This window comes from Lepisma saccharinum, chromosome 14 (assembly GCF_977018435.1).
Source record: "Lepisma saccharinum chromosome 14, izLepSacc3.1, whole genome shotgun sequence".
Lineage (NCBI taxonomy): Eukaryota > Metazoa > Arthropoda > Insecta > Zygentoma > Lepismatidae > Lepisma > Lepisma saccharinum.
Window position 1 is genome coordinate 2,748,155 of NC_139242.1, and position 12,859 is coordinate 2,761,013.

Genomic DNA, 12,859 nt, shown 5'->3' on the forward strand with positions numbered 1-12,859 from the left:
ATTGTATTTGTAAAACGTGAGTCCTTAGTATGTATTACATTGTTTCAACAATCAAAGTGGTTATTTCAAATCTCCTCGACGACGACTCCAATCATACACAAATAGATTGTTTACTTTAGTGTAATGAGAGATTCCACAGTAACTAAGCATGAATATTAAACATGTATTAAATTTTTTGTGATGAGGCAATTGAGATCTTCGACCTGATAACATTGAGTGTAAAACCACGTCTGTATCTTCTATAGTAACGGAGATATGCGCGTTTGAAATTGTATATAATGTATTAGTAAAACTTGAAGCCTTAGTATGAATTACATTATTTCAACAATCAAAGTGGTTATTTCAAATCTCCACGACGACGACAACAATCATGCACAAATAGATTCTTTACTTTATTGTTATGAGAGTTTCCATAGTAACTAAGCATGAATATTACACATGGATTAAATATTTTATGATGAGGCAATAGAGTTATCTACGACCTGATTACATTGAGTGAAAAACCACATCTGTATCTTCTATAGTAACGGAGATATGCGCGTTTGAAATTTTATATAATGTATTTGTAAAACGTGAGGCCTTAGTATGTATTACATTGTTCCAACAATCAAAGTGGTTATTTCAAATCTCCAAAACGACGACTAAAATCATGCACAAATAGATTGTTTCCTTTTCTGTTATGAGAGTTTCCATGGTAACTAAGCATGTATATTACACATGGATTAAATTTTTTATGACGAGGCAATAGAGATCTTCGACCTGATTACATTGAGTGTAAAACCACGTATGTATCTTCTATAGTAACGGAGATGTGCTCGTTTGAAATTTTATATAATGTATTTGTAAAACGTGAGGCCTTAGTATGAATTACATTATTTCAACAATCAAAGTGGTTATTTCAAATCTCCTCGACGACGACTCCAATCATACACAAATAGATTGTTTACTTTATTGTAATGAGAGATTCCATAGTAACTAAGCATGAATATTACACATGTATTAATTTTTTTGTGATGAGGCAAATGAGATCTTCGACCTGATAACATTGAGTGTAAAACCACGTCTGTATCTTCTAAAGTAACGGAGATATGCGGGTTTGAAATTGTATATAATGTATTTGTAAAACTTGAGGCCTTAGTATGAATTACATTATTTCAACAATCAAAGTGGTTATTTCAAATCTCCACGACGACGACAACAATCATGCACAAATAGATTCTTTACTTTATTGTTATGAGAGTTACCATAGTAACTAAGCATGAATATTACACATGGATTAAATAATTTTTTGATGAGGCAATAGAGTTATCTTCGACCTGATTACATTGAGTGTAAAGCCACGTCTGTATCTTTTATAGTAACGGAGATATGCGAGTTTGAAATTTTATATAATGTTTTGTAAAACGTGAGGCCTTAGTATGTATTACATTGTTTCAACAATCAAAGTGTTTATTTCAAATGTCCAAGACGACGACTACAATCATGCACAAATAGATTGTTTACTTTATTGCTATGAGAGTTTCCATAGTAACTAATCATGAATATTACACATGGATTAATTTTTTCCAGATGAGGCAAAAGAGATCATCGACCTGATTAAATTGAGTGTAAAACCACTTCTGTATCTTCTATAGTAACGGAGATATGCGCGTTTGAAATTTTATATAATGTTTTGTAAAACGTGAGGCCTTAGTATGTATTACATTGTTTCAACAATCAAAGTGTTTATTTCAAATCTAAAAGACGACGACTAAAATCATGCACAAATAGATTGTTTCCTTTTTGTTATGAGAGTTTCCATAGTAACTAAGCATGAATATTACACATGGATTAAATTTTTTATGATGAGGCAATAAAGATCTTCGACCTGATTACATTGAGTGTAAAACCACGTCTGTATCTTCTATAGTAACGGGGATATGCGAGTTTGAAATTTTATATAATGTTTGGTAAAACGTGAGGTCTTAGTATGTATTACATTGTTTCAACAATCAAAGTGTTTATTTCAAATGTCCAAGACGACGACTACAATCATGCACAAATAGATTGTTTTCTTTATTGTTATGAGAGTTTCCATAGTAACTAATCATGAATATTACACATGGACTAAATTTTTCCAGATGAGGCAAAATAGATCTTCGAACTGATTACATTGAGTGTAAAACCACTTCTGTATCTTCTATAGTAACGGAGATATGCGAGTTTGAAATTTTATATAATGTATTTGTAAAACGTGAGGCCTTAGTATGTATTACATTGTTTCAACAATCAAAGTGGTTATTTCAAATCTCCTCGACGACTACTCCAATCATACACAAATAGATTGTTTACTTTATTGTAATGAGAGATTCCATAGTAACTAAGCATGAATATTAAACATGTATTAAATGTTTTGTGATGAGGCAAAAGAGATCATCGACCTGGTTAAATTGAGGGTAAAACCACTTCTGTATCTTCTATAGTAACGGAGATATGCGCGTTTGAAATTTTATATAATGTTTTGTAAAACGTGAGGCCTCAGTATGTATTACATTGTTTCAACAATCAAAGTGTTTATTTCAAATCTAAAAGACGACGACTAAAATCATGCACAAATAGATTGTTTCCTTTTTTGTTATGAGAGTTTCCATAGTAACAAAGCATGAATATTAAACATGGATTAAATTTTTTATGATGAGGCAATAAAGATCTTCGACCTGATAACATTGAGTGTAAAACCACGTCTGTATCTTCTATAGTAACGGGGATATGCGAGTTTGAAATTTTATATAATGTTTTGTAAAACGTGAGGCCTTAGTATGTATTACATTGTTTCAACAATCAAAGTGTTTATTTCAAATGTCCAAGACGACGACTACAATCATGCACAAATAGATTGTTTACTTTATTGTTATGAGAGATTCCATAGTAACTAATCATGAATATTACACATGGACTAAATTTTTCCATATGAGGTAAAATAGATCTTCGAACTGATTACATTGAGTGTAAAACCACTTCTGTATCTTCTATAGTAACGGAGATATGCGAGTTTGAAATTTTATATATTGTATTTGTAAAACGTGAGGCCTTAGTATGTATTACATTGTTTCAACAATCAAAGTGGTTATTTCAAATCTCCTCGACGACGACTCCAATCATACACAAATAGATTGTTTACTTTAGTGTAATGAGAGATTCCACAGTAACTAAGCATGAATATTAAACATGTATTAAATTTTTTGTGATGAGGCAATTGAGATCTTCGACCTTATAACATTGAGTGTAAAACCACGTCTGTATCTTCTATAGTAACGGAGATATGCGCGTTTGAAATTGTATATAATGTATTAGTAAAACTTGAAGCCTTAGTATGAATTACATTATTTCAACAATCAAAGTGGTTATTTCAAATCTCCACGACGACGACAACAATCATGCACAAATAGATTCTTTACTTTATTGTTATGAGAGTTTCCATAGTAACTAAGCATGAATATTACACATGGATTAAATATTTTATGATGAGGCAATAGAGTTATCTACGACCTGATTACATTGAGTGAAAAACCACATCTGTATCTTCTATAGTAACGGAGATATGCGCGTTTGAAATTTTATATAATGTATTTGTAAAACGTGAGGCCTTAGTATGTATTACATTGTTCCAACAATCAAAGTGGTTATTTCAAATCTCCAAAACGACGACTAAAATCATGCACAAATAGATTGTTTCCTTTTCTGTTATGAGAGTTTCCATGGTAACTAAGCATGTATATTACACATGGATTAAATTTTTTATGACGAGGCAATAGAGATCTTCGACCTGATTACATTGAGTGTAAAACCACGTATGTATCTTCTATAGTAACGGAGATGTGCTCGTTTGAAATTTTATATAATGTATTTGTAAAACGTCAGGCCTTAGTATGAATTAGATTGTATCAACAATCAAAGTGGTTATTTCAAATCTCCACGACGACGACAACAATCATGCACAAATAGATTCTTTACTTTATTGTTATGAGAGTTACCATAGTAACAAAGCATGAATATTACACATGGATTAAATAATTTTTTGATGAGGCAATAGAGTTATCTTCGACCTGATTACATTGAGTGTAAAGCCACGTCTGTATCTTTTATAGTAACGGAGATATGCGAGTTTGAAATTTTAAATAATGTTTTGTAAAACGTGAGGCCTTAGTATGTATTACATTGTTTCAACAATCAAAGTGTTTATTTCAAATCTCCAAAACGACGACTACAATCATGCACAAATAGATTGTTTCCTTTTCTGTTATGAGAGTTTCCATGGTAACTAAGCATGTATATTACACATGGATTAAATTTTTTATGACGAGGCAATAGAGATCTTCGACCTGATTACATTGAGTGTAAAACCACGTATGTATCTTCTATAGTAACGGAGATGTGCTCGTTTGAAATTTTATATAATGTTTTGTAAAACGTGAGGTTTCAGTATGTATTACATTGTTTCAACAATCAAAGTGTTTATTTCAAATCTAAAAGACGACGACTAAAATCATGCACAAATAGATTGTTTCCTTTTTTGTTATGAGAGTTTCCATAGTAACTAAGCATGAATATTACACATGGATTAATTTTTTTATGATGAGGCAATAAAGATCTTCGACCTGATAACATTGAGTGTAAAACCACGTCTGTATCTTCTATAGTAACGGGGATATGCGAGTTTGAAATTTTATATAATGTTTTGTAAAACGTGAGGCCTTAGTATGTATTACATTGTTTCAACAATCAAAGTGGTTATTTCAAATCTGCACGACGACGACTACAATCATGGACAAATAGATTGTTTACTTTATTGTTATGAGAGATTCCATAGTAACTAATCATGAATATTACACATGGACTAAATTTTTCCAGATGAGGCAAAATAGATCTTCGAACTGATTACATTGAGTGTAAAACCACTTCTGTATCTTCTATAGTAACGGAGATATGCGAGTTTGAAATTTTATATATTGTATTTGTAAAACGTGAGGCCTTAGTATTTATTACATTGTTTCAACAATCAAAGTGGTTATTTCAAATCTCCTCGACGACGACTCCAATCATACACAAATAGATTGTTTACTTTATTGTTATGAGAGTTTCCATAGTAACTAAACTTGAATATTACACATGGATTAAATTTTTTATGATGAGGCAATAGAAATCTTCGACCTGATTACATTGAGTGTAAAACCACGTCTGTATCTTCTAAAGTAACGGAGATATGCGGGTTTGAAATTGTATATAATGTATTTGTAAAACTTGAGGCCTTAGTATGAATTACATTATTTCAACAATCAAAGTGGTTATTTCAAATCTCCACGACGACGACAACAATCATGCACAAATAGATTCTTTACTTTATTGTTATGAGAGTTTCCATAGTAACTAAGCATGAATATTACACATGGATTAAATATTTTTTGATGAGGCAATAGAGTTATCTTCGACCTGATTACATTGAGTGTAAAACCACGTCTGTATCTTCTATAGTAACGGAGATATGCGAGTTTGAAATTTTATATAATGTTTTGTAAAACGTGAGGCCTTAGTATGTATTACATTGTTTCAACAATCAAAGTGTTTATTTCAAATGTCCAAGACGACGACTACAATCATGCACAAATAGATTGTTTCCTTTTTTGTTATGAGAGTTTCCATAGTAACTAAGCATGAATATTACACATGGACTAAATTTTTCCAGATGAGGCAAAATAGATCTTCGAACTGATTACATTGAGTGTAAAACCACTTCTATATCTTCTATAGTAACGGAGATATGCGAGTTTGAAATTTTATATAATGTACTTGTAAAACGTGAGGCCTTAGTATGTATTACATTGTTTCAACAATCAAAGTGGTTATTTCAAATCTCCTCGACGACTACTCCAATCATACACAAATAGATTGTTTACTTTATTGTAATGAGAGATTCCATAGTAACTAAGCATGAATATTAAACATGTATTAAATGTTTTGTGATGAGGCAAAAGAGATCATCGACCTGGTTAAATTGAGGGTAAAACCACTTCTGTATCTTCTATAGTAACGGAGATATGCGCGTTTGAAATTTTATATAATGTTTTGTAAAACGTGAGGCCTCAGTATGTATTACATTGTTTCAACAATCAAAGTGTTTATTTCAAATCTAAAAGACGACGACTAAAATCATGCACAAATAGATTGTTTCCTTTTTTGTTATGAGAGTTTCCATAGTAACTAAGCATGAATATTAAACATTGATTAAATTTTTTATGATGAGGCAATAAAGATCTTCGACCTGATAACATTGAGTGTAAAACCACGTCTGTATCTTCTATAGTAACGGGGATATGCGAGTTTGAAATTTTATATAATGTTTTGTAAAACGTGAGGCCTTAGTATGTATTACATTGTTTCAACAATCAAAGTGTTTATTTCAAATGTCCAAGACGACGACTACAATCATGCACAAATAGATTGTTTACTTTATTGTTATGAGAGATTCCATAGTAACTAATCATGAATATTACACATGGACTAAATTTTTCCATATGAGGTAAAATAGATCTTCGAACTGATTACATTGAGTGTAAAACCACTTCTGTATCTTCTATAGTAACGGAGATATGCGAGTTTGAAATTTTATATATTGTATTTGTAAAACGTGAGGCCTTAGTATGTATTACATTGTTTCAACAATCAAAGTGGTTATTTCAAATCTCCTCGACGACGACTCCAATCATACACAAATAGATTGTTTACTTTAGTGTAATGAGAGATTCCACAGTAACTAAGCATGAATATTAAACATGTATTAATTTTTTTGTGATGAGGCAATTGAGATCTTCGACCTGATAACATTGAGTGTAAAACCACGTCTGTATCTTCTATAGTAACGGAGATATGCGCGTTAGAAATTGTATATAATGTATTAGTAAAACGTGAGGCCTTAGTATGTATTACATTGTTCCAACAATCAAAGTGGTTATTTCAAATCTCCAAAACGACGACTAAAATCATGCACAAATAGATTGTTTCCTTTTCTGTTATGAGAGTTTCCATGGTAACTAAGCATGTATATTACACATGGATTAAATTTTTTATGACGAGGCAATAGAGATCTTCGACCTGATTACATTGAGTGTAAAACCACGTATGTATCTTCTATAGTAACGGAGATGTGCTCGTTTGAAATTTTATATAATGTATTTGTAAAACGTGAGGCCTTAGTATGAATTACATTATTTCAACAATCAAAGTGGTTATTTCAAATCTCCACGACGACGACTACAATCATGGACAAATAGATTGTTTACTTTATTGTTATGAGAGTTTCCATAGTAACTAAACATGAATATTACACATGGATTAAATTTTTTATGATGAGGCAATAGAAATCTTCGACCTGATTACATTGAGTGTAAAACCACATCTGTATCTACTATAGTAACGGAGATTTGCGAGTTTGAAATTTTATATAATGTATTTTTAAAACGTCAGGCCTTAGTATGAATTAGATTGTATCAACAATCAAAGTGGTTATTTCAAATCTCCTCGACGACGACTCCAATCATACACAAATAGATTGTTTACTTTATTGTAATGAGAGATTCCATAGTAACTAAGCATGAATATTACACATGTATTAATTTTTTTGTGATGAGGCAATTGAGATCTTCGACCTGATAACATTGAGTGTAAAACCACGTCTGTATCTTCTAAAGTAACGGAGATATGCGGGTTTGAAATTGTATATAATGTATTTGTAAAACTTGAGGCCTTAGTATGAATTACATTATTTCAACAATCAAAGTGGTTATTTCAAATCTCCACGACGACGACAACAATCATGTACAAATAGATTCTTTACTTTATTGTTATGAGAGTTGCCATAGTAACAAAGCATGAATATTACACATGGATTAAATAATTTTTTGATGAGGCAATAGAGTTATCTTCGACCTGATTACATTGAGTGTAAAGCCACGTCTGTATCTTTTATAGCAACGGAGATATGCGAGTTTGAAATTTTATATAATGTTTTGTAAAACGTGAGGCCTTAGTATGTATTACATTGTTTCAACAATCAAAGTGTTTATTTCAAATGTCCAAGACGACGACTACAATCATGCACAAATAGATTGTTTACTTTATTGCTATGAGAGTTTCCATAGTAACTAATCATGAATATTACACATGGATTAATTTTTTCCAGATGAGGCAAAAGAGATCATCGACCTGATTAAATTGAGTGTAAAACCACTTCTGTATCTTCTATAGTAACGGAGATATGCGAGTTTGAAATTTTATATAATGTATTTGTAAAACGTGAGGCCTTAGTATGTATTACATTGTTTCAACAATCAAAGTGGTTATTTCAAATCTCCTCGACGACGACTCCAATCATACACAAATAGATTGTTTACTTTATTGTAATGAGAGATTCCATAGTAACTCAGCATGAATATTAAACATGTATTAAATGTTTTGTGATGAGGCAATTGAGATCTTCGACCTGATAACATTGAGTGTAAAACCACGTCTGTATCTTCTATAGTAACGGAGATATGCGCGTTTGAAATTGTATATAATGTATTTGTAAAACTTGAAGCCTTAGTATGAATTACATTATTTCAACAATCATAGTGGTTATTTCAAATCTCCACGACGACGACAACAATCATGCACAAATAGATTCTTTACTTTATTGTTATGAGAGTTTCCATAGTAACTAAGCATGAATATTACACATGGATTAAATATTTTATGATGAGGCAATAGAGTTATCTACGACCTGATTACATTGAGTGAAAAACAACATCTGTATCTTCTATAGTAACGGAGATATGCGCGTTTGAAATTTTATATAATGTATTTGTAAAACGTGAGGCCTTAGTATGTATTACATTGTTTCAACAATCAAAGTGTTTATTTCAAATCTAAAAGACGACGACTAAAATCATGCACAAATAGATTGTTTCCTTTTTTGTTATGAGAGTTTCCATAGTAACTAAGCATGAATATTACACATGGATTAAATTTTTTATGATGAGGCAATAAAGATCTTCGACCTGATTACATTGAGTGTAAAACCACGTCTGTATCTTCTATAGTAAAGGGGATATGCGAGTTTGAAATTTTATATAATGTTTTGTAAAACGTGAGGCCTTAGTATGTATTACATTGTTTCAACAATCAAAGTGTTTATTTCAAATGTCCAAGACGACGACTACAATCATGCACAAATAGATTCTTTACTTTATTGTTATGAGAGATTCCATAGTAACTAATCATGAATATTACACATGGACTAAATTTTTCCAGATGATTCAAAATAGATCTTCGAACTGATTACATTGAGTGTAAAACCACTTCTGTATCTTCTATAGTAACGGAGATATGCGAGTTTGAAATTTTATATAATGTATTTGTAAAACGTGAGGCCTTAGTATGTATTACATTGTTTCAACAATCAAAGTGGTTATTTCAAATCTCCTCGACGACGACTCCAATCATACACAAATAGATTGTTTACTTTATTGTAATGAGAGATTCCATAGTAACTAAGCATGAATATTAAACATGTATTAAATTTTTTGTGATGAGGCAATTGAGATCTTCGACCTGATAACATTGAGTGTAAAACCACGTCTGTATCTTCTATAGTAACGGAGATATGCGCGTTTGAAATTGTATATAATGTATTTGTAAAACTTGAAGCCTTAGTATGAATTACATTATTTCAACAATCAAAGTGGTTATTTCAAATCTCCACGACGACGACAACAATCATGCACAAATAGATTCTTTACTTTATTGTTATGAGAGTTTCCATAGTAACTAAGCATGAATATTACACATGGATTAAATATTTTATGATGAGGCAATAGAGTTATCTTCGACCTGATTACATTGAGTGTAAAACCACGTCTGTATCTTCTATAGTAACGGAGATATGCGAGTTTGAAATTTTATATAATGTTTTGTAAAACGTGAGGCCTTAGTATGTATTACATTGTTTCAACAATCAAAGTGTTTATTTCAAATGTCCAAGACGACGACTACAATCATGCACAAATAGATTGTTTCCTTTTTTGTTATGAGAGTTTCCATAGTAACTAAGCATGAATATTACACATGGATTAAATTTTTTATGATGAGGCAATAAAGATCTTCGACCTGATTACATTGAGTGTAAAACCACGTCTGTATCTTCTATAGTAACGGGGATATGCGAGTTTGAAATTTTATATAATGTTTTGTAAAACGTGAGGCCTTAGTATGTATTACATTGTTTCAACAATCAAAGTGGTTATTTCAAATGTCCAAGACGACGACTACAATCATGCACAAATAGATTGTTTACTTTATTGTTATGAGAGATTCCATAGTAACTAATCATGAATATTACACATGAACTAAATTTTTCAAGATGAGGCAAAATAGATCTTCGAACTGATTACATTGAGTGTAAAACCACTTCTGTATCTTCTATAGTAACGGAGATATGCGAGTTTGAAATTTTATATAATGTATTTGTAAAACGTGAGGCCTTAGTATGTATTACATTGTTTCAACAATCAAAGTGGTTATTTCAAATCTCCTCGACGACGACTCCAATCATACACAAATAGATTGTTTACTTTATTGTAATGAGAGATTCCATAGTAACTAGGCATGAATATTAAACATGTATTAAATTTTTTGTGATGAGGCAATTGAGATCTTCGACCTGATAACATTGAGTGTAAAACCACGTCTGTATCTTCTATAGTAACGGAGATATGCGCATTTGAAATTGTATATAATGTATTTGTACAACTTGAAGCCTTAGTATGAATTACATTATTTCAACAATCAAAGTGGTTATTTCAAATCTCCACGACGACAACAACAATCATGTACAAATAGATTCTTTACTTTATTGTTATGAGAGTTTCCATAGTAACTAAGCATGAATATTACACATGGATTAAATATTTTATGATGAGGCAATAGAGTTATCTACGACCTGATTACATTGAGTGAAAAACCACATCTGTATCTTCTATAGTAACGGAGATATGCGCGTTTGAAATTTTATATAATGTATTTGTAAAAAGGGAGGCCTTAGTATGTATTACATTGTTTCAACAATCAAAGTGGTTATTTCAAATCTCCAAGACGACGACTAAAATGATGCACAAATATATTGTTTCCTTTTTTGTTATGAGAGTTTCCATAGTAACTAATCATGAATATTACACATGGACTAAATTTTTTATGATGAGGCAATAGAGATCTTCGACCTGATAACATTGAGTGTAAAACCACTTCTGTTTATTCTATAGAAACGAAGATATGCGAGTTTGAAATTTTATATAATGTATTTGTAAAACGTGAGGCCTTAGTATGTATTACATTGTTTCAACAATCAAAGTGGTTATTTCAAATATCAAGACGACGACTACAATCATGCACAAATAGATTGTTTACTTTATTGTTATGAGAGTTTCCATAGTAACTAAGCATGAATAATACACATGGATTAATTTTTTTGTGATGAGGCAATTGAGATCATCGACCTGATAACATTGAGTGTAAAACCACGTCTGTATCTTCTAAAGTAACGGAGATATGCGGGTTTGAAATTGTATATAATGTATTTGTAAAACTTGAGGCCTTAGAATGAATTACATTATTTCAACAATCAAAGTGGTTATTTCAAATCTCCACGACGACAACAACAATCATGCACAAATAGATTCTTTACTTTTTGTTATGAGAGTTTCCATAGTAACTAAGCATGAATATTACACATGGATTAAATATTTTATGATGAGGCAATAGAGTTATCTTCGACCTGATTACATTGAGTGTAAAACCACGTCTGTATCTTCTATAGTAACGGAGATATGCGAGTTTGAAATTTTATATAATGTTTTGTAAAACGTGAGGCCTTAGTATGTATTACATTGTTTCAACAATCAAAGTGTTTATTTCAAATGTCCAAGACGACGACTACAATCATGCACAAATATATTGTTTCCTTTTTTGTTATGAGAGTTTCCATAGTAACTAAGCATGAATATTACACATTGATTAAATTTTTTATGATGAGGCAATAAAGATCTTCGACCTGATTACATTGAGTGTAAAACCACGTCTGTATCTTCTATAGTAACGGGGATATGCGAGTTAGAAATTTTATATAATGTTTTGTAAAACGTGAGGCCTTAGTATGTATTACATTGTTTCAACAATCAAAGTGTTTATTTCAAATGTCCAAGACGACGACTACAATCATGCACAAATAGATTCTTTACTTTATTGTTATGAGAGATTCCATAGTAACTAATCATGAATATTACACATGAACTAAATTTTTCCAGATGAGGCAAAATAGATCTTCGAACTGATTACATTGAGTGTAAAACCACTTCTGTATCTTCTATAGTAACGGAGATATGCGAGTTTGAAATTTTATATAATGTATTTGTAAAACGTGAGGCCTTAGTATGTATTACATTGTTTCAACAATCAAAGTGGATATTTCAAATCTCCTCGACGACGACTCCAATCATACACAAATAGATTGTTTACTTTATTGTAATGAGAGATTCCATAGTAACTAAGCATGAATATTAAACATGTATTAAATTTTTTGTGATGAGGCAATTGAGATCTTCGACCTGATAACATTGAGTGTAAAACCACGTCTGTATCTTCTATAGTAACGGAGATATGCGCGTTTGAAATTGTATATAATGTATTTGTAAAACTTGAAGCCTTAGTATGAATTACATTATTTCAACAATCAAAGTGGTTATTTCAAATCTCCACGACGACGACAACAATCATGCACAAATAGATTCTTTAC